This window comes from Symphalangus syndactylus, chromosome 7 (genome assembly GCF_028878055.3).
Source record: "Symphalangus syndactylus isolate Jambi chromosome 7, NHGRI_mSymSyn1-v2.1_pri, whole genome shotgun sequence".
Taxonomy (NCBI): domain Eukaryota; kingdom Metazoa; phylum Chordata; class Mammalia; order Primates; family Hylobatidae; genus Symphalangus; species Symphalangus syndactylus.
The window spans coordinates 76434061-76458355 of NC_072429.2; the positions used below are offsets into that span (position 1 = coordinate 76434061).

Here is a 24295-nt window from a genome sequence, read left to right on the forward strand (position 1 = left end):
AAAACTGCCCAAGAAAAAGTCTTGAAAACTGTGAACTATCCCAAACTAAGTAAGGGATATGTTGCTAAAAGCCCAGGGGAGGGGAGAAATTTTAAGTGGCCAGCTGGAGGAGATTATGTCCCATAGCCTATGAACTGCAAATCAAGGTCTCCAAGGGCACTGCAAATGCAACCCCAAAAAGGAAGCGTTGTTTTTGGAATTGTATAATACCCAGAAGGCTCTGTTGCCAGATCATAACAGAAGACCCTATATGCTACTTTCTTACCTCTCTCTCTTTTAGAATCAGACTCGGGAGGATCCCAAACAATCTAGGCGAGAGTATGACATGAGAAAATTGAATTAGAGTTTGGACAATTGGAAGGTAAAATTGATTGTGTTGTTTCTTATTGTTCCATTCAACATTCAACTAACTCCATAAATTGTTCATATATTTATAGGAAAATAATGTTGCAGAAAGAAGGTCCTTGCCTAAAAGTGGAGGAATCTTGGCACGATAAATAATTCAGTTCCAATTAACATGAATACAAGATGCAGTTCTACAGTAAGATAAACTCTTATGTGTGTATGTTTACCTACAAACACGTGCATGCACGCACATGTCATAGGCCAGGCATCTCTAAAAAGATGGAGATTTAGGAGATTTAGGTGGATTTAGGAGATCCTGTAGGATACAAGACAGTGGTAGCATGGGAAGCTAATTTCTAGGAAAAGCCCTCACACTAAGGACTACCACCTGAGCATTCCTCGCCAATGAAGAATGGAGGAGGGAGAATGTCTTCCTTTTCCCTTCTCTATACTCCCTCTAAATGAGCCAAAATATAATCTGTGACAGAACATCACATCCTGACCTCCAATCAAAGTTCCACAAGTAGTTTCAGGAGACAGCCTAATATGAATACCCTGGTGGTAATTACCAAGTATTTAAGGAAAGGCAACACCATAACAAAGGTGCACCATTAACAAATGGTGTAATTACTATCAGCTGAGAAAACAAAGTCAACAGAACAGTTACAATAGATTCTAAAATGAAATTTTTTTTTTATTCTCAGAGAGATATGGACCATTCAAAAAGCCAATAAATATTATAAAATTCAGTTTTATTTATATTGAATACAAAAGAAAAAGTAGATGAAATAAAATAGCAGGATGGTTATAGCTGAAAATTATCGAGCAGGAAATTGGGTAGAACTGTTCTAAAATAATAGAACATATTGAAGTTTAAAAAATGGATGAATAGGCCAGGCATGGTTCCTCACACCTGTAATCCTAGCACTTTGGGAGGCTGAGGCGGGCAGATCACCTGAGGTCAGGAGTTCGAGACCAGCCTAGTCAACATGGTGAAACTCTGTCTCTGCTAAAAATACAAAAATTAGCCGGATGTGGTGGCAGGTGCCTGTAATCCCAGTTACTCAGGAGACTGACTTCATCTTGGGAGGCGGAGGTTGCAGGGAGCTGAGATCGTGCCATTGCACTCCAGCTTGGGCTACAAGGCTGAAACTCCATCAAAAAAAAAAAAAAAAAAGGATAAATAAAGAAATGTATGGGATATGAAGGATTGATTAACTTGAGAAATTTTTTTATAGTTAGTATTAGGCTAGAAAATAAAATTCCCCAAATTTCAGTGGCCTATCACATTGAGCTTTGATTTCTCAGTCTCCCAAATCTGCTCCATGTCCAGGCTGCTCTTCAGAGCAGTGTTCCATCATGTGCCAGCTTTGTAATTCAGACAAAAGGAAGTACAGGATCATAATGGTACCATGCACCACCTGCTGAATGCTTCCACTGGAGAGTTCATTGCCCACAGCAAGGTACATGGCCAATTCTAATTTCAGGGATGGAGAGATGCAGTCCTTGCTTGTGTCTGAAAAGAAAGAAAGAAAGCATCACAGTGTCCAGATGGCTCAGACAGGGAGAATGGACAGAGGTAATATTCAGAGATATAATAAAAAATGTTGTCTTAGAACTGTAGCCAAACATTTGTCTCCATGTGAAAAGAATTCATAGAAGTTTACACTATCTGCCTAGCACTGTTCTGAATGCTAGATGTCACCTGTGTTTCAACAGTGATCAAAAGAGACACAAGCTTTGACCTCATGGCATTCAAGTTATAATAGAAGAAAACAAATAACATTGGCAAGTGGTTGACAAGTCTGATCAAGATAAAAACAAAAAGAGCGTAAATAGCAAAGAATTATAGAATATATAATTATAGAATATAACTTTAAAAATAAAAAGTATTACAAAACTAATAAGGAATATTCAGAGGTATTTACCAACAATTTGGAAATTATTACATTACTACTGGAGAATGTAAAATTCCACTATCAGTATAAAGAAAAGTAGTATTAGAGCCAAAGAGAAAAGTAAAATGCTTCTCAAGGTCAGTAATCAGTATAACCTTTCCCCGTGATTTATCCAACAACAGAGATTTCCTTAATTTTTTGTATTTAACTGTTCACATAAAAGAACTATCTGTTTATTGAAATGTTAAGAATTAAGTTCATAACCATATGGGTAAGTAGTTCTTTTGTTTTACACATGGCCCATTCATATTTCTTAATATATTCTTGAAACCCTATTATATTTTTATAGTTTCCAGATAATTTTCCATTTAATTTAAATGTATATATCGTGTTGTATATACACTGTCTAAAACAAAAATGATCTGTATCTCATAATTTGTTTTCTCCCTATTTTTTACTATTTGTGTTTATTCTTTTCTCTTGATTAGCTTTGCTAAAAACTATCCTGATTTTATTATTTTTACAGTTTAACCTCTCATATTCTCTTACTTTTATCTATTTGTCAATAGCACTCTTATATATTATTTGTTGCTGCTTTCAGAAATTATTTCTTAATTATTATTATTTTTTATTTTACTTTAAGTTCTGGAATATATGTGCAGAACGTGCAGGTTTATTACATAGGTATACATGTGCCGTGGTGGTTTGCTGCACCTATCAACCTGTCATCTAGGTTTTAAGCCCCGCGTGCATTATGTATTTGTCCTAATGCTCTCCCTCCCCTTGCCCCACATCCCCCTACAGGCCCCAGTATGTGATGTTCCCCTCCCTGTGTCCATGTATTCTCATTGTTCAATTCCCACTTATATGTGAGAACATGCAGTGTTCGGTTTTCTGTTCCTGCGTTAGTTTGCTGAGAATGATGGCTTCCAGCTTCATCCATGTCCCTGCAAAGGACAGGAACTCATTCTTTTTTGTGGCTACATAGTATTCCATGGTGTATATGTGCTACATTTTCTTTATCCAGTCCATCATTGATGGGCATTTGGGTTGGTTCCAAGTCTTTGCTATTGTAAATAGTGCTGCAATAAACCTACATGTGCATATGTCTTCATAATAGAATGATTTAAAATCCTTTGGGTGTATACACACACTAAAGGGATTGCTGAGTCAAATGGTATTTCTGGTTCCAGAGCCTTGAGGAATCACCACCACACTGTCTTCTACAATGGTTGAACAAATTTGCACTCCCACTAATGGGGTAAAATCATTCCTATTTCTCCATGGCCTTGCCAGCATCTGTTGTTTCCTAACTTTTTAATAATTGGTATCTCATCGTGGTTTTGATTTGCATTTCTCTAATGACCAGTGATGACGAGCTTTTTTTCATATGTTTGTTGGCCGCATAAATGTCTTCTTTTGAGAAGTGTCTGTTCATATCCTTTGCCCACTTTTTTTTTTATTATTACTATACTTAAGGCTTTAGGGTACATGTGCACAATGTGCAGGTTTGTTACATATGTATCCATGTGCCATATTGGTGTGCTGCACCCATTAACTCCTCATTTAGCATTAGGTATATCTCCTAATGCTGTCCCTCCTCCCTCCCCCCACCCCACAACAGGCCCCAGTGTGTGATGTTCCCCTTCCTGTGTCCATGAGTTCTCATTGTTCAATTACCACCTATGAGTGAGAACATGCGGTGTTTGGTTTTTTGTCCTTGTGATAGTTTACTGAGAATGATGGTTTCCAGTTTCATCCATGTCCCTACAAAGGACATGAACTCATCATTTTTTATGGCTGCATAGTATTCCATGGAGTATACATGCCACATTTTCTTCATCCAGTCTATCGTTGTTGGACATTTGGGTTGGTTCCAAGTCTTTGCTATTGTGAATAGTGCCACAATAAACATACGTGTGCATGTGTCTTTATAGCAGCATGATTTATAGTCCTTTGGGTATATACCCAGTAATGGGATGGCTGGGTCAAATGGTATTTCTAGTTCTAGATCCCTGAGGAATCGCCACACTGACTTCCACAATGGTTGAACTAGTTTGCAGTCCCACCAACAGTGTAAAAGTGTTCCTATTTCTCCACATCCTCTCCAGCACCTGTTGTTTCCTGACTTTTGAATGATGGCCATTCTAACTGGTGTGAGATGGTATCTCATTGTGGTTTTGATTTGCATTTCTCTGGTGGCCAGTGATGATAAGCATTTTTTCATGTGTTTTTTGGCTGCATACATGTCTTCTTTTGAGAAGCGTCTGTTCATGTCCTTCACCCACTTTTTGATGGGGTTGTTTTTTTCTTGTAAATTTGAGTTCATTGTAGATTCTGGATATTAGCCCTTTGTCAGATGAGTAGGTTGCAAAAATTTTCTCCCATTCTGTAGGTTGCCTGTTCACTCTGATGGTAGTTTCTTTTGCTGTGCAGAAGCTCTTTAGTTTAATTAGATCCCATTTGTCAGTTTTGGCTTTTGTTGCCATTGCTTTTGATGTTTTAGACATGAAGTCCTTGCCCATGCCTATGTCCTGAATGGTATTGCCTAGGTTTTCTTCTAGGGTTTTTATGGTTTTAGGTCTAACATGTTAAGTCTTTAATCCATATTGAATTAATTTTTGTATAAGGTGTAAGGAAGGGATCCAGTTTCAGCTTTCTACGTATGGCTAGCCAGTTTTCCCAGCACCATTTATTAAATATGGAATCCTTTCCCCATTGCTTGTTTTTGTCAGGTTTGTCAAAGATCAGATAGTTGTAGATATGTGGCATTATTACTGAGGGCTCTGTTCTGTTCCATTGATCTATGTCTCTGTTTTGGTACCAGTACCATGCTGTTTTGATTACTGTAGCCTTGTAGTATAGTTTGAAAGGATTAATTTTCCTTCAAAAAATAATTTTACTTCATTTGTTAGAGCTTTATGTAATTATAGACATTAATCATTTTGCATTTGTACAAGATAGGGGATCAATTTATGCATTTTAGTTGTTAGCACAAATAAAGTCTATATATTTAATGTGCTTATTTCAGAGTAAAAATTGACAGCTAAGATTAAAAAAACTTAAGCAAGCTGTTTACTTAAAACAACAGAGAAATCCAATTATATTTTTAATGTAATATAATTAACATGAAAACAATACTAAGATGAGTCCTTGCAAATGCTCAGGAAAGCTTGACTGCTGTATCACTTGAAAAAAAGAAGTGTCTATGTGTCTTTGGATTACTTCTAGTATATGGATTTTCGCCAGTGAAAGTTAACTCTCATTCTTAGTAGTCGATGTATCTGAGATCATTCTACATACACAGAACAGATTTTTGAAATATTAGGTAAAGAGGAATTCAAATTATAGAAAACCTCTACTTCCAAATTTTAATTTAATATATAACACTGTGGTAGAAGTACAAATGAACAACAGTTCATAGATTTATGAGTAATTCAAGAGGAATAAAGAACATGATGCAAAAACAAGTGAAATTTTAATATTTGGAAATGTAGAACTTGAAATGTTTTGGAAAGAATGTGGAATACAATGGCATATTTGAGATGAAAAACTGTCTCTTGTATACACCCATCTTTGATCAATCACCGCTTCTTCCCTCCCTGCTTCATGATCCTCTGTTGAATACCTTCTCCCCACTGTTATCTATCTTCTTTCTCAAGGGTTCATCCATGCTCCTGTGATTCTTCTAGGCACATCCTGACAGCTCAGAACAGCCATGAGGCAGGCAACTGAAGCTTGAGCTCTTCCCTATGCAGTAGCACATTACACCGCTCCTTTCCTTGCTTGCTGATGGAAACAGAAAGTTATTCATGAAATACTGTCTGGGCTTGCCTGTCTGTGATCATTCATGGCAAAGAAAGAGCCTGACTAAGCAACAAAATAAATAAATAAACAAATCACACTGATTGGTTTAATATGAATCATCTTAACAACTTGCATATTCATAAAAAACTTCAAGATTAATGACCATTGCTTAAAGCCTCTTTTATAGTAAAAATAAATCACCACTTGATCATGCTTGACAGTTTGAAAAACATATTCACGTGTTTTATGGATCATAGTTATTCGCTTACCTAAAGATGTTGCCAAAGTTCAACCCTGGGCAGTTAAAACAAGAGCAGTTGACACAGTGTGTGCCTGAGGAACAAGCACTTAAGCTAGCACTCTCACCTCCCTTCAGATTTGTTACCTGCTCACCATGAGGCAGGCCTGTGCTACATGCAAGGAATTCAGGGACAGATAAAACATGGCCCCTTTCCTTGAAGAGTTCACAATCCACCAGGGGAAAAAAAACACATAGACACTAATTTTGAATACTATGTAATATGAAACCTGCCCTGATAGAGGAATGCCTTAGGCACTACCAGAGGACAGATATTACTCACAAGTAAGTGTGTGTGTCTTTAGGGGCAAACCCTTCATGGAGAGGTGATGCCTGACTTGAATTTTAAGACGATAAAGAAAAAAATAATAGTAGGTGAATTAGAAGGGAATGACTGAGCCAGAAGATGGTGGACCTATACAAAAAAAAAAGATATAAAGTAAAATAAAATAAAAGTAAAAGTGTATGCGGGGGGAAACACAGAATTCCTTACTACAGGAACATGAAGGAAAAAGGTTCAGGATGAAGTTGGAGAGAAATGTAGAGATAAGATCAAAGAGGATTTTATCATCACCAGCAAGGATTTGGAGACTTAATCAATATAAGCAAATTACAATGTTTATCATTTTTGATAGAATCCTTATAATTTAAAAGGAGAATGAATTTTAGTGAGACAAAACTACTCATGAACCTATAATAAAAGTTATAATTAAAAGTACTACAGGAGACAAAATTAAAAAAAGACACCCTCCAACTCCCTAGGTCTCAGGCAATACATTTGATAAGAAAAATTATTACATGCATTGGCACGTGCAAACAGACAATCTAGTTACAACAGAGAACAAAATGAGTCATATATCTATTAAGTGCTTGCTATTAAGCCTTGTCTGAAATGATTAAAGAACATGTCATGGAGGAGTTCAAATATAAAAAATTGCTAGGATTGTCATTGAGGAGAGGAAGAGGAAGAATATTTCAGAGAGCAGATGGAATACACAAACATCAGTGGAAAATAAAAAAATAAATTTCTGTGTTGGAACAATGAGGAAGTCTGTCTAGCTAGACAGACAGCAGACACTTGCCAATTCTGCTAGGTTGTTACTGCAAACAGGATTCCAATTTCTCACCAACAGAAAATGCAGTGATAGCCTCTCTGTGAGCAAGCCATTGGTCTCAAGCAAACATTATTGAAGATGTTTTTAGCAATGATCATCATAGTCAAAGTTAATGAAAAAGAAAAGAGGAAAAGATAAGTCGATTAAAAAGTAACAGAAGAGGTACTACAAGAGTTAACTGACATTTATAACTCTAAGATGCACTGGGGATTATGGGAAATAGGCATAGGCAAATGTTTGACAGAAAATCTTCTTCAAATTGCCTTTGCTTTCAAACTGGTTATATCACCACTGTGAAGACATTGTTTACGTGCAAAGCCACAAGTCATAACAAGGGTCTGTGGCATGACCTACAGTTATTCAACTTTCTCACTGAGACTGTGAGTCAGTATTAGTACCAATGGCTGAATATAGGAATACAAATGTCCCTGATGCTTTGATTGAAAGGTTTTGATTAAATTGCTTGAGGAATTCTTTTCCTATAAGTCTTTGTTTCCCTGACATTTAGCTCGTTGTAACATAGTGTTCATCGAAGAGTTCACATCAGATCTAAATACTGGTATGTGGCTGTAAACGTTTAAATTTCAAGAATGCTGCTTAGCTGTTCATAACATAACATAAAACTAGTTTATTTGGGGGAGAAGGGTCAGAAAAAATAACTAGTAATTTTCTTTCACTGACATCAGTGAAAACTGCTTCCTGCTAGGTCAATGCATAAAAATGTAGTTCTAATAGCTTTCCAGTACCTTAACATTGACATCTCTATGTTCAGAAATCAGTGTTGTAAATCTTCGGAATTTTATAAATGAAAAGAAAAAAGGATTTTATTATAGGTAGTGTATAAAATATTGTGATTATCATTGTTAGTGATAATAACAGGGAGAAATTATCCAAGGACAAATGAATATATATTTTTCCGACTTATGTGTTGATAAAGTCACGTAAGTGAATTAAAACTTTGTAATCTCTAAGGGAAATCTGTTATCCTCTATACACACAAATAATAATAAAAGAATAAGTCTATTTTCAGAATTTATTAAGTACAGTATGCTACCTTGCATCTATCATGCAATGAAACATTAAAAGATAACTTACAGAGAAAATAATATTTTAAATTTTTAGTTGTGCTTTGCTAACCATTTCTTTTAATGAACTGGTTTCCTGATCAGAACAATGCAGTGTAAATTTTGATCATTGTATTTTTTTCCATCTGTACTTCTTTCAAGTCTAGATATCTTGAGTTTGTTGCTTGTCCCCCATTAAATGGCCTGAACCTTATCTCAAAGCTTAAACCATGCTTATGTTACATAACACCCAAGGGGAAATTTGTTTCCTGCAGGGCCTCAGTTAAAACGATGCCTTTTCCACATAAAGATCCTTAATATTTCTGAAGTCACATTTTCCCTGAATGTTAAAATCTGCTTTCCATTACGTTGTAATGGTAAAGGTTTTTGCTTGGGCCTCTGTGATCGAAAGCTTACCTCAGCAGGGTCACTCTGCACTCTCAAAGTCAACCCGAAGAGCGACATTTAGGAGGAGGTACTGTTCACCAAGCTCCACTTCAGCGGAGGCAGTAGCAGGGCTGTGCTGCTCAGAGTGGAATCACATCGTTCTACCAGCACAGAGGCTTTTACTGGGCTGGGATATTTCTTAGCTAATTGTTTTTAATTACGTCCACACTTCCAAAAACAACAAAGTTAAACATTTACATTTCCAGCAGGTGAAAAGTGAAGGAGAAAAAGCAAATAATGAGTAGCTTTAATGATCAGTCTCAACCAGCTGCTAAATTTTCATTTTATCTAAATTAAAAAAAAAATTTCTTGTGTTTTTCTTAGATATCATTTGTTAATAAAGGCCAGGAAATAGCTAGGTGACTTGGAGATGTAACCCCTATGGAGGCACTCTCTGATTGAGTGGTTGGCACCTTAATTTCCTATGGTAGACGGTTTCATGCTGAGAGCCCTGAGGTTTTTGGTCCTACAGTTTCTAGAAGCTGATTGCTGGGGCTCTGGCATCAGAGGGAAGCATGCTGCTCTGCAGTCCGGTTGGGTAGAATCACTTCCTCTTGAGTAATGTTAGCAGCCTATAATGCAGAGGCGGCCATTGAGAAAGTTAGATATTATTTGAACTCATTAATATGCTGCTATGAAGGCAATTATTATTAAAATGGGCAAATCCGTGGCCTCATTAAAAAACTATGTTTAGTGAAGCTTACAAGTGGAAATTTCTTTCTGCTATTCATTGCCAAATATCAAGGCAAGTCCTTCTTAAGCAAGGGAATAACCTTAGTCCAAAGAAAATCTGCCATGGTACAATCACATATATGTAAAGGTTAAGCATGTACCTAGACCAGAAAGACAATTCTGATTTGATTCTAACAGGAATAGATTACCATTCCTCTGTAATCTTTTCTTTGAAAAAAAAAAAAAAGATTATCCAAATAATACATTCACAAGTTCTAATTTCAGTACCTCTTCATCATCAAGAGGAAAGGTGATTAAATATTTAGCACTCGAAGCTCCCCATGGAGTAGTTATTATCATCCCCATTATAAAATGAGGAAAAAACACTAAGAAGGATTAAATAAATTGCCTAAGGAAAAAAGTCTAGCCAGTGACACAGACAGGATTCAAACTTATATCTGCCTTAAAGCAGAGCCTCTTTTACTTCCCCATGTTTCCTCCCAATAAATAATTACTGAGATTATATTGTATGAAGGATACTGGGAACAGCCCGTGTAGGCTACAAGTAAACATAAGATCCTTTATTCTGTGCATTAACTGATATAGTGAATTTTATTGATACAGTGTTACAATCACTGTGTATGTAGAGGAAGGACTGATCGTTAAGACTAGGCCTTTCCAGGAAAATCTTCAAGCGAAGCTTGGAAAGGAGTAGACAAAGAACTCCTGGCTGGAAGGAGGGCATGCTCAAAACTGATGTGGGCAGGGGCTGCTGCCTTGCGTTCCTTTCCTCTTCATTGTGGGCACATGAGACAAGATCTTACCTGTAGTGGATGAGAAGTAGATAGTTGTTTAATGAATGGGCATGAGGACAAATTACTAACATAATCTAGCTGAAGTGAAAGTTTCATGTCAAAAACTGGTTAGAGATAAAATTGGGCGGATAAGTAAATGGAGCTTGTAGAATGATCTCATTACATGGCTCTGGATTTTAACCTTTAATCTCTGAAAAATGAGAGAACATATAAGTTGGATGGTAAAAGACAAAGAGGAGATGTGTTGTCTAGGAGGGATTGAAAGGGGAGAGATCAGTGAGAGAGAGACAGAGTCCAGGTGTAAGATAATGAGAATCTGGTCTGAGGGAGGCAGGGGAAGATTTGAGGAATACCCTTGCTCTGAAAAGACTAAGTATGGCCAGTATATTCCAACAAAATGAACACATTCCTTTTAACAATTCTCCTTTACAATTGAAAATATAGAAAAAAATATTAAAATGAATTTAGATTCTAAGAAACAAATTTTGAAGCAGTTTGCTTTTTAATTTGATTAATATTTACTATTCAATTGCAGTCTATATTCTTTTGTGTGTATACTAACAATGTGATCTGCTGATAAAACCTTATAGAGTCTACACCGAAAAAAGGAACCAGACTTTTCCAATAATTTAGCAAAGGACTTGGTCTTTGCATTTTAAGGGGAAAAAACATGATGATAAAATCTTAGGCCAGGAAGATAACTTCTTACCACAGCATTTAATCAAATTAAAAGTTTTAAAAAAATGAAACCCATTGGCTTCTCTAACTTCTTTTCATTGTGAAGAAAAAACAAAAAAGTAAAAATTGTAAGATTATCTGTTATTTGTACTCAATAGCATTCAGTCTTTAAGTGAATAGTTTGTTTTCAACCCTGTCCACTGTAACAAAAGAAGATACGTTGGTGACCTGCCACAAGTCAAGTCTAATGCCGTAGTACAAGCGCATTATTCTCATGCTCAGGCCTTTCATAGGACAACCAGGGTAAACTGACACCCAGAAGTCATCCAGAGATGCCCTTCAAAATCACTTGCAGCTATTTGTTATTTAATCTCCACAACAACTCATTTGTGACATAGGTCAAGATCTCTTTGTAGGCAACCAGATGGCTGAGTCAGGCCACATGAAATTCAGAGTTTTAGGGCTTTATTCAGCTGCTCAATTTTCAACTCTCTGTTTATTAGACCAAAGTAAGTAATAAGATCTAACCCAACTATGTAGTCAAAATGCATAATCATAAAAGATAGACGTCTTGGCTGCAATAAAGTTTTTCAACCAAAAAATAAATAAAAAGATGTTTCATACAGGTATGGAGTTTGAGTTTACAGAATAGTATTTGTTAACATAATAACAATCTTAGCATTAAAAGCTTATGTTTCTTAAAACCTCTTTAGAGCCCAGAACACTCACTAATACAATGCGGCAGATGGCATATAAATGGGCCTGCTTACGACTTTGTACAGCTTTTGTTTTAAACTTTATTAGTCCACAAAGGAAACAAGGAGAAGTGTTATCTATGGAAAAAATGTAAAAGCAAAACTTATGAATGTGATAAATAAAGACTGATATAAGAACCAACCGTGAAGTAATGGGAAATAGATTGCTATCAAAAAGCAAAGTGACAATAATAATAATAAGGGGAAAAGTCTGAATTATCCACCATTGATGTGAAAAGGGAAACACTGCTCATTGTCTTCAGTTAAACCTCACCTCCCACCAAACACATCAATGCTGAGTTTTAATATTCAATGTCTGTCAGTATGGTAGCAATAATGAGGTCTGTCTATCTATATATCTACCTATACATACATATATTTACATTTAAATTGATAACATACTATCATTTGATGCATTCATGTTTTAAAATGCCAGTGTTTCACTTTATATATATAAAGAGAGAGACAAAAAAACATTAAGGGAATAAAAAAGGTCAGAAACAATGTGACACAGTAACAATGACATGAAGGTCTCCAGGGAGTCAAACTAACATACTATCATTTGATGCATTCAGGTTTTAAAATGCCAGTGTTTCACTTTATATATATAAAGAGAGAGACAAAATATATTTGGGGAGTAAAAAAGGTCAGAAACAATGTGACACAACAACAATGACACAAAGGTCCCCAGGGAATTATTCAGCACCTTTATGTATCTGCAAGAAGCCTGCAGCTTCATTATTTAAGATAGATACTAGTCTCTCTGTGCACATTCATGAAGCAATAGACAGGAAACAATACACCAACCATGAAGATTTTGTTGTTGTTGTTATTTAATAACAATATACCTTTTGCATAGCCGTTGAACTTTTCTGTGTCTTAGTTTAGTCATACAAAAAATCAATGTACTGTACTATAATCTTTTGGGTTTCTTCTATCCTTAAGAGTCAAGAAGTATAGACTAAAATTAAAGAGATTTTAAGATGAATTCAGGGATTTTTCTTATAAACAATAAAGGTATCTTTAAGAAAAAAGGCCAAGTTCAGACAGCAAATGAAGTATCTAACCATGTGTGTGAGACAAAATATTTTCAAGTGGAAAGGCAAGTGTGTGTGTCAGTTGTGTTCGTGTATGTGTGGTATGTGTCCATATCTACATGCATAAGAGCAAATCGATGCAATAGCATATTAAATACTACATGAGTATAAAACCTATACCTTTTCTGTATACGCATTAAGTGTGCTAATTATATGGGATAGTCTACTGGGCTTGTAAAATGTAAAAGATGAAAGTCATCTAAATGCAGCAGTTCTAACTGGAAGGTGGTTAAAATTGTACATGCAAAACTTGCTCTTAACTTACTCTAGAATAGATGGATTTATTAAAGACATTTAGGCTTATAGAATAAGCTTATAGTCATCTTCATTGAGAATAATATCTTTTTTAAATTGACTATTCATGACTTGGTATATGTTGCATTTAAAGAAGTAATGCCAGTGTGGCAGAGTCACGATAATTTCAGAACTAATTATTTAGGTTTTAAAGTCCAGCAATTTCATCAAGTCAGGAGTGAGACACATGGGGGTTCTCTCGACCAAACAGTATTCAAGGTTATGGAGAAGGGAAAACCCTGAGCCAACCTGCCTTAGTTTGAATTCCAGCTCCAGCATTTTCGAATCAAGTGACTTGGACAGATGATTTAATCTCTTTGAACCTTGGTGTCCTCATTTTTTAAAAGGAGTAAGTATGTGACTACTGTTGGAAGTCTATTTTTCCATTTCATGTCCCTCAACAGGCTCTGTATAGTCCTGGGAGCTCATGACTAAAGCTCTTCTTTTGGTGTTTTCTTTATGGATTCTTTCCTACCTACCACCTTCCCTTAGGCTATAGCTTTTTGTGACTAGGTCAATACTCGATAATATTTTCAGGCCTTTACTTTTCTTCATTTGCAATGATGGAACTAATTCATTCAATAAGTGTTTATTGAGTAAACACCATTTTCCTGGTACTATTCTAGACGCTGTGGATGCATGAATGTTGTATCAGACTGATGCAGAGCTACGGGGTGTTGCTTATTCTACAAGGTGACATGTGAGCAGGGCCACTAATCCAGAAGGATATTTGAGCCATTAGATTTTTAAGGGAGAAATAGCAGCAAGTGCAAATACCCATTAGTAGGATTAGTAGGATCGTGTAGGATCCTACTATTAGGATTAGTAGTAGGATCATTCTTGGTGTTTAGTGCATCCCAGAAGCCAGTGTGTCTGGAGCAAAGTGAAGGAAGAAAACTGATGATGAGGCACTAAGGGATGAGATCATGCAGACCTTCATAAGAAATGTGGTTTTTACTCTGAGTGAAGTGTGAAACTATTGAAGGGTCTGAGAAGAGAAGCAGCATGATCAAACATGGTTTAAAAAAGAAACAAAACAAAACAATCCTTTGACTATTGTATTACACACAGCCTATAGTAGGACAAGTGTCAATGCAATAAGTATATTACAAATATCTAAGCAAGAAATAGTAATATCTTGAACAAGAGTAGTGATACTGAAGATAGAGAACAAATTTGGGTCTGCATACACAGCATCTGAGAATAGAGCAACAGGATTTGTTCACAAATTGGATGTGGATGTGAGAAAAAGAAAGAGGTTAAAGACTACCTATTTTTTTTTTTTTTTTTTTTTTTTTTGCTATGAATATCTGGGAGAATGCAGTTGATGTTTAATGAGGTGGAAAAATTGTGGGATGGGTAGGGTTTGGAGAATCAGGGAGAATCAAGTTGTGAATTTGCCTAAATTTGAGAAGACTATTAGATATTTCTGTGACAGTATTAAGGAGGCAGTGGAGTAGAAGGTCAAAGTGTGGTTAGTCAGGGGTAGACTCCTCATTTTCATGCATATGCCCATTATTTTCATGCATTGACCCCATATTGCTAGTCATCTCTCTCATTACATCCATGCAAATAAATATGACAGTAAGTAATAAGAATTTCCTTTCAGCCAGGCATGGTGGCTCATGCCTGTAATCCCAGCACTTCGGGAGCCTGAGGCGGGCGGATCATGAGGTTAGGAGTTCAAGACCAGCCTGATCAACATGCTGAAACCTCGTCTCTACTAAAAACAAAAAAAATTAGCTGGGCGTGGTGGCACGCACCTGTAATCCCAGCTGCTTGGGAGGCTGAGGCAGGAGAAATGCTTGAACCAGAGAGGCGGAGGTTGCAGTGAGCAGAGATGGAGCTACTGAACTCCAGTCTGGGTGACATAGGGAGACCCCGTCTCAAAAAAAAAAAAAAAAAAAAAAAAAATTTCCTTTCAAGCCCACCCAATAAGGTATTGGTAGAACTGTAAATGGTCATCTGTGTAAGCAAGATGGATGGCTGCCTGGGGCAAGCTGCAGGGACAGCCTTGCCAACTCTTGGTTCCTTTTTTTTTTTTGCCACCAGTCCACATTTAGATATTATTCTCCTTACAGTATATCTCTGTATCCACAATTCATTGTACTTCGTTCTCACCGGTAGCAAAATGTATAGGGTGATTATTGACCCTGAGCAGAAGAATAAAAAAGAAAACAAAATAATTGACTAATTTTGACCGTCCAATTTAGTCAAAATAGTGATCCCTGCAGATGAAAGTGAGCATAAAATCATGTTCATTTCATCAGTCCAAAGGTAAATGTTCCTCCTATTACCAGTTTTTACTTTTTCCCTTGGACTTATTCTTACTTTTAATGTCTTTCTGGCCTGTTCTAAGTAAGTATATTTAACAACATGAAAATGGAATTTTATTTACTCCTGAGTATTCTGATGATTCATTAGCTGAGATGATATTGTATGCTGCATTAATGTGCTTGTTATTACAGACTGTAAGATAAAAGCAAGTTTTTTTATTTAAAGGTTTTTTCTAAATATGCACAAAGTCATATGCAATGCCTGTGAGAACTAGAATAACTACGTGTTGTATTTCATATATTTTCTTTTCTTGCTATATCTTCTCTTTCTCTCATTACGTCATTTTTTAATTAATATAACTATTTCTAACGAGTTCCTTTTTTTACTCTAGAATGATGCCTCTAAATTCTTCAAATTTTCAAAATCCACTAAACATTTACTACACAATAAGATCCATTCTTTGGAATGTCTCTAAAACAATTCATGTTCCACACACGAAATCAAAATATGCATACCACTATCCCTGTATTTCCAAAGCTGTTTCTGATTACTGGTTGAAAATTCCCCTGTTCTTCATTAAAGACTGAGATTCTTTTAAAATGCTTATTTACGGCTGCATGGTCCTCAGGGGCGGACTGTGGATTTAATCGCCTACAGCACCAAATCTCTTTTAACATTTGGCCAACTGAGCATTAGGTAACTTGTTGGCTGAGGGGCACCACATTCCTACTCAGTGTGTGGATAAGGTAGCCACAATCCGATATGCTTCATTTACTTCCAAGTATTATTAACGCTAATGAGCATTATATCCACAAATCAAGAAAAGATACAGAATGGAGTCACTGCTTCTCAAACTTCATTAAGCACAGTGTTATTTTATTCAGGGGCAAGTCTCTAATATTAGAATGTTCTCTAAAGACGGATGAAAACAAATATGCTGTACTTAATAAAAAAGTATTTCTTCCCTGTATAATAGGTGGCATGTATTGAGATACAACTGGAAATTTAAAAAGATGCTTCCTGAGGGTGAAAGGAAGAGATAATTAGTGCACTATAACAGAAAATAACTCATTAAATTACAATGAGTTTTATTTTCTCTTGATATAAGGAAAGCCGGCAGGTGTCCACATTAATTTTGTATGATTTTTTTGTGACTGTAGTTTACAACATGTTTCTCATTTAGATGTAATTTTCATTATGTGACTAATATTATGCTGCTTACTGTACATGCTTCTATGCTTTTAGCTCTGCATCTGCAATATAAAATTAAAAGAAGTCTTTCCTCTTGGAAATGTCAGTTTATTTTATTTTTTTTACTCTAAATCCAGAGTATGTTTTCAAGGTCTCTTCTAAAACGATAACCTTCATATGAGTCATAGGGATTTAAGTACATCTATGGATTAGTCTGGCCTCAGTGAGGTTAAACGCAGGAACACTGTGCCTACCAAGAGATACGATAAGCAGTTTTAATGGGTATCACTCAACACAGCACCAAATATAAATCAAAACTAACAAACACCCTCCCTCACAAATCCTCTCAAGTTAGGTTCCTCAAATTTAATTATTATAGCAAATGGTAATGTAACAAGGGTGTCTACTGTCAGGAAAAATATGTTTAAAGCAGATGTGAACCATATAAACCATATGTGAAACACATGTGTTCCACAGCAAGGTCACAGGACCCAAAGAAAGAGCACATGTGGAGCACTTGGACCACATGTGGACACATGTTGCAAAATCACGTGTTCCTGTTCATTGCCAAGATTCAGATCATATTCTAAAGAAATCAGGGGCACTTAAATAAACTTTGTACTTCTTAAGGTAAATGGATACCTTTTTGTTTAAAAATCCTTTAGTGTAAGCAGACAAGAGTCCTCAAATCTAACTCTGTGCTTGAAAGTACTCAAATCCTTTTCTCACTCCTGTTTTCCTATTCCAGGGTAATTCAGTTGATTATTCCAACAGAATAAAGAGTCTTTTCTTGCCCACAGCTAATTCTTTGAAGATGCCATAGCTTAAAATAAAACCAAAGTAAACAGAGCCTAAGTGTGAGAATTAGGAGCAAGTATGACTTAAATGGGCTTTGTCTTTCTTAAAACAATCAAACTAGCAAGGCACTGATGCCTTATCTTATGTATCCAGAATTAAATTAAACTCTTCTACACTCATAAACAATAGTCAAAGTGTAAAAATCTAAGGAGAATGTTTATTTTATAATATGAAGCAATACAATAACAGAAATTTGTTACATGTCTTTCACTCTTATTTCCTAGAACATAATAATAATAACAGCACCTTATTCATGAGCATTCATATACTTTGAAGCTAAATATATTATTTAATTTGATTACCTCCACAATCCTAAAATAAATGTAGAACAATTAGAAATAGGGATGGTAACTGCTTGTTATTGTAGAAGGAACATAGCATAAAACAACAAAGAGAGGAGTCATAATTTGGCTCCCTTAGCTTTTAGACCCATGGCTTCAAAGTATATTCTTTCTTAAGTCTCAGCTTTTGTGTTAAGCAACATGTAGATTATACTCTTGTTTACCTGGTAAACTTGTTATAAATTTTACAAACTATCGTATGCAAAGTCCTATTGTAAACAGCAATATATGTTTACATGTTAGTTATCTTCACCTACAATTTTTTACATGAGAAACATTGAGATGCAGAAAGATAAGATGATTGTCACATGAATACTAATGAGTAGGACTAAGACTAGAAATACATACACACACACACACACACACACACACACAAAAGTTCCCTTATTCCCCTTCAAAAGGCAAAGTTGAGCAGAGTGTGTTTTCTATTAACAGGACATTCATTCTAACCTTAATTCAACAGACATGTATTGATATCATAGGTAATCATTATGATAATAATATCACATTCACATTTGTGGTATTTTACATTTTCCAATGTAGAGAAATACCCAGGGAACATTTGTCTTTTCCACTTTTCATATTAGATAAGCAAGAAGTATTGTTGATTTTCTATAGATTAAAATACTAAGGATCTGAGCATACAATAAATAGGTTAAGTTCATACACTTATTAAGAAACAAAACTATCAATCACATTCAGGAGACGAATAAAATTCTAAGTTTAAAAATTATTTTCCACTAAGCAAAAATATTGAAATATAAGATTGGCAGGCTTTTAATAATATCTATCTGTATACTTTTATGCCAAATAATGTTTCTAATGATGCTGCCATTCAGAATGAGAGCCTGATGGAAGAAAAGCAAAGGGATTAAGAAAACACGATTTAGCACTGAATGGAAGAGAAGATTTTTCTTTGTTACTATTTCTGGCAAAATGCAGTAGACTATCCAGCACATTTTGAAAAGATGGATACTCCAAGCTACTTACTGCACTTCAAGTATATCTCTTCCTACTTATTGGTTTTTGTTGTTTTAAAAGTAATATATTAGAGCTGAATATTCTCAAACTATTTTCAGAGATACATTTTTGAGCTATAATGTCTTTGCAAGTATGACTTTCTTCTTTAAAGGTGGCTCACTGTCATTCATACTTAAAAACTTCTAATATAACCACTGTGAATCCTTCCTGGAGGAACCCATACGGTTGCTTCCATCTTTCTATGGAACTTGCCACATTTTATTACAAATTATCTATTTGTATGTCTATCTTTTATCTCTACTTGTCTGCAAATTCTTCAAAAATAGAGTTATCAGTTTTATTAACTTTATATCCACAGTGTTTAGTAAAGTGTTTTAAAATGGCAAATTATGAGTAAGTATAAAATGAATGAATAAATGATACTTTGTTGCCTTTCCATCCTGATGTTAGTTGATTTAGAAGTTCACATGCTCAGTTCAGGTGCAATGTAGTGACCAGCCATACTGAATACTAAACTCATTTTCACCCTAAAATAAAATAATTCAAGTAAGCAGTCCACTGGATTTTCATTCATTTCTCTTAAGTTGTCTAGTTTATGAAACATTCCTTAAAATAAGTGGCCAGATATGTTGTCTGTCTCTTTTAGGTGAAAATGTGTTACACATTATATATCACCATTTTTCATGAGACACGCCCCCCCCGTGAAGCTGGGAAGAATATTTATGTCAGGATAATACATAGACTTGTAGACAATATCACTGCATCGGGTTGGAATTATTTTTCTGGAGTTTGACACTAGACTGTGTACAAACTTTTACTACAGACTGTATACTCATTGGGAGTACACAAATGAATAATACTTTGTCATTCCAATTTGCCACAACCCACTGACATCTCATTAGAGATGTGGAGCTAAAAATGCGAGTCTCGACCCTTTCTGTATCATTTCAATAAGCCATGAGGAATGAGACTTAACATTTTGGCTGTACATTTTTTACCATGTGCAAGACAGACACAGCATCAGCCAGCCTTCCAGAGGGTATGCTGATGTTGCATGCTTTCACATTTGATCAATGCAAATTTGGTACTATACTGCTTCATTTTGTCCAAGGTTGGGTCTTATATGTTGCATTACAACAGGAATAAAGTTTCCAACTCAATCAGAACTGATTGTTCTATTTCTCTTCTCCCATCTATATCTCTCCCCATCATAATTTCTGCACATCCAGATGACCAAAATCATGTTCAATATGTTTCATAACTTTCAATTGTGCATAAGGTGAGGTAGAAACTACTTTTTAAAATACAAACTATTTGTTCAATCTAGACCCAATCTATATTATCATGCTTATCTTTAACCATTTTTTTCAGTCTCCTCTTACCTTCATGTTCCAAACACATGAAGTTTGTGTGGCTTTGAAATATGATTTCTACTTGATTGGCTGGCTTCTCCAATAACCACCTCTGCCTGTAATAATTCTCACTGATTCCACAATAATGAACTAACATTTTACCTACTCTTTGAATCTCTTCTTTTCAATGCTTTCTTAGCACTTTGCACTACTTCCATAGATAAATCACTATATTGTAATAAAAGTATTTGCTTATACATTCTTTCTTGTGCTAGACTGGAGAATTTGTCACAAAAAGGAATTATATCATATTCACATCCCATATACTTTTGTATCCACCAAGTGATTTAAAGTACATTATAAGGGCTTGACACATCATAGGAAGCAATGGAGAGAAGGAGCACCTTATCGTATATGATGAGGTGCAGTTACTGCACACATCTCTAAATATGGTTTAGATGAGAATTTAACATATGTCATTGTTAATCTCTTGAGATTTCTTTTTAGATAAAATATCCCTGAAGATATGGGATATCCTTTAAATTCTGAAAAGATGTTTCCATTTTTATAAAGTATTGTGTGTGTTGGGTGGAGAGCTCTTTTCAGGTATAGAATGATTTTTAACTTTTACTTTTATTACGACATCAGATCCCAGTATTTGACCAATTACTAGAAGCAAGAAATATTTGTGTTTATCTTTTTTTTCTTTGTGTATATCACTATCATAGTCAATGTATCACTGAGTTTTGTCTCGCTTACAGAATCATGAAGGTGAGCCTCAGGAACTCACTTTGGGATAATATCAGACAAAGCATAACTTGCCAACATATCACTTATTTAATAAATAAACAAATACAAACAGTGTTTACAATGTGCAAGGTGTCTTGATGAAGAATAACTCCATGAATGATGTGAGATCCTAATGGTTAAAGAGAAATCCTGAAGACCATTTATGAATAGTTAAAAGTTATTTTTTGTGAGTGTTCTGAGGTTGTGGATGCTGAATAGTGCAAATGTGAAGGAATTTTGATTTGAGGAACTCCCACTGATAGCATTGTTCTCCAAAATGGAAGAGTGTGCAGTCTCCGTATTATGTGTTATACCCCAAGGTAATTCTGTACTGTGTCCAAAATAACACATGTGCACACATACACTCATTAGGGCATTCCCTTTATTTCTGAAATTCACAATGAGGTTTAAGTCAAATAGACGAAGTGCACTTTTTAAAATCCCAAAAGCCCATAAGAGAAGTGAACTTTAATCCCTGGAAGTTTAAATGAATTTATGTTTCAGAGAAAGTTTGTTAAGAAGCAGGCTGAAAAAATGCATGACAGAAATTGGGGAAGGAGCAGATAAGGGTAAATTAGTGGATCAAAAACACTTTACATTTGTCACAGTTTTCCTATTGGGAGAAAGAGTACTCTCCTCTATCTAGAATTACCAAATCTAAGAATTAATAGAAACATGAACAATCACAGCCAAGAGTTTCTTCAAGTCCCCCTAACAAAATGTAGGGAACAATACTTTTTAACACAGATCCTACAGGTTCCACGGTATTGTAGCTTCTTTTGATGTGTGGTACTTTATCCTATGGCGACTAACTACCCCTTTCCTGGACTAACAGCAAATGTTTTTGTGGCCCTTCTATTACTAATATCTTGAGATTTTTTTGATGATAAACAAAAATCCCCTACTAATATTTCCCCATAGAAGCCCATAGCATGTTCCAATACAATAGAATTTACATTTTAAACCAAGTAAACATTGTTGTTATGTGAGAAAAGGTGTACTTCTCATGAGGATACAGAAAACAATTGATTATGAATCATCAGAGGGAACAGGGCAAAGGAAATGGAAGAAGAATTATTTGTTATAAGGGTAATATGTTTGATTTTAATTTCATTTTTTTCTTATTGGCTTTTTCCACAGGGCACTTTAGTGAAGGGCATCGAAAATATGTACATTAAGGTTTTAATATTTTTTTGCCACTGAAATTAGTTGTTTTGTTTTGTTTTGTTTTGTTTTGAGACTGAGTCTCGCTCTGTCGCCCAGGCTGGGGTACAATGGCGTGATTTCAGCTCACTGCAACCTCTGCCTCCCTGGTTCAAGCTATTCTCCTGCCTCAGCCTCCCAAGTATCTAGGATTAAAGATGCCTGCCACCATGTCCAGCTAATTTTTGTATTTTTAGTAGAGATGGGGTTTCACCATGTTTGCCAGGCTGTTCTCAAACTCCTGACCTCAGGTGATCCACCTTCCTTGACCTCACAAAGTGCTGGGATTACAGGCGTGAGCCACTGCACCCAGCCATAGGATTCTTACTTGAAAATTAACAACTGCACAGAGAGTGAATGGGAGACTACATTGTTTTAAAGCAATTTGTGAAAGAAATTTTTGTGTCTACACTATTCAATGAGCTAAACTGATTTTGTCTATCTCTCTCAAAAGAAAGCACGTGTTTGGGAGTATTTGGAAATTATGTCGCAAAATTTTATTATGTTGAGGTTTTTGTAATTTTCTTGTAAAATCATCTATAAAAATTATCTTATGCGCGAATTTCACTGCAATTGATTTTTAAAGAAATACCAAAGATTCCTTAAAACAAATCGGAACTCCCTTTTCCCTATCACACACAGACACATACACACACACACGATTGATAATGTAAACATATTGATTTTGAAATTGTTTTTTATAAAGAAAGCAAAGTGCACTGAATTGTGCACTGAAAGCTACATGTGCACTTAATTGTGCCTGAAATATAGGACTTGCTTTTTCTCAAAGCCTTCTACATTATACTGTGAGGTTCATAAACAAAACATTTAAAACAATTAGATCATATCAAGCCATATATATCAAGCCATATATATATAAACACGTGCTTTATATATATATATATATATTTATATATATATAAAATTGACAATTTGCTATCAACACACATTCTTAAAACCAGGAAGCGCTAGATTGTGAAGGCACTGCTTACTGTAGTGTCACCACCTTTCAGTAACCTCTGCAGTCTTCAAAAGGATTTCACCGGGTCAGAAACTAAAATGGAGTTACTTGACTAAAGTTTGTTCTGTTGGAATACACTAGGGTATTCCTGATGACATTGTGCATATCTAAACCTTTATAATGTTGAAAGGATGTGAACATAAGGCACCGGAAGGATGTTTATCTTGATATTGTTTGATGCTACCATGGTTTAAAAGCATTCTCGTAAATGAGGCTGGAAGAAATATTTCCAAGACAGTGTATGAGAATTAGGCACATAATTCTGACTACAATAGTGGGAGTGGTAAATTTAATTCCACCCACACATCCTTATTAACTGAAAACATTATTTCTAAGCTGCAATACTTCAAATTCCTGGTTCCAGCAGCAATACTGTCCGCCAACATCCTATACAGCTTTATTTCCCCAAGGTTTCTATGATATGAGAGGATTGGATGATACTCAGTTCCTACCTTCCCCTGTGTACATTCATTTTTTGTATTTTTATTGTTCTCTTAATTATCTATACATAGATATTAACTCCAGAATGTACAAATATGCTCCTATGTGATTTCCCCACCACACTTCATATGATAACATCACTTATGAATTCTAGTTGCAAATTTCCAGCCAGATGTGTGGTTGAACTAAGTTTGTGGGACAACAGCATGTAGATATCTGCTTTCAATTTGTGTGCATGTTTTCCCCTGTTATTTTCTCTTTTTATGACTGTATTAATTGTTACCAGAACTCTCTGTGAAATGACTGAGCAATTCAACAATGGAATGTAACAGATTAGAAATTATTGTTTTGCTCTGTCCGAGAAACGTGTTAATGCAGCCTACTCCTTATGTCTTGGAGACACTCATGGAGTGTTACACCACTTGATTCTCAGCATGTGGGCACTAGCTGACCACTGGGACATTAACTGACCTAATGTTGATGCTTTTATCGATTCATTTGACACTGATGATACTTGCTGAAATTAAGAAGAGAAAACTAACCAATCACTACGGGA

The 24295-nt window shown here is 35.5% G+C and overlaps 1 long non-coding RNA gene across 1 annotated transcript; it reads left to right on the forward strand.

The window, feature by feature from the left end:
• The first annotated feature begins 174 nt into the window (after nt 1-174).
• Nucleotides 175-6147, forward strand: LOC134737168 (uncharacterized). Its single transcript, XR_010121814.1, has 2 exons — nt 175-361; nt 5906-6147. It is a non-coding gene; the product is annotated as an uncharacterized lncRNA (long non-coding RNA).
• The last annotated feature ends 18148 nt before the right edge of the window (nt 6148-24295 follow it).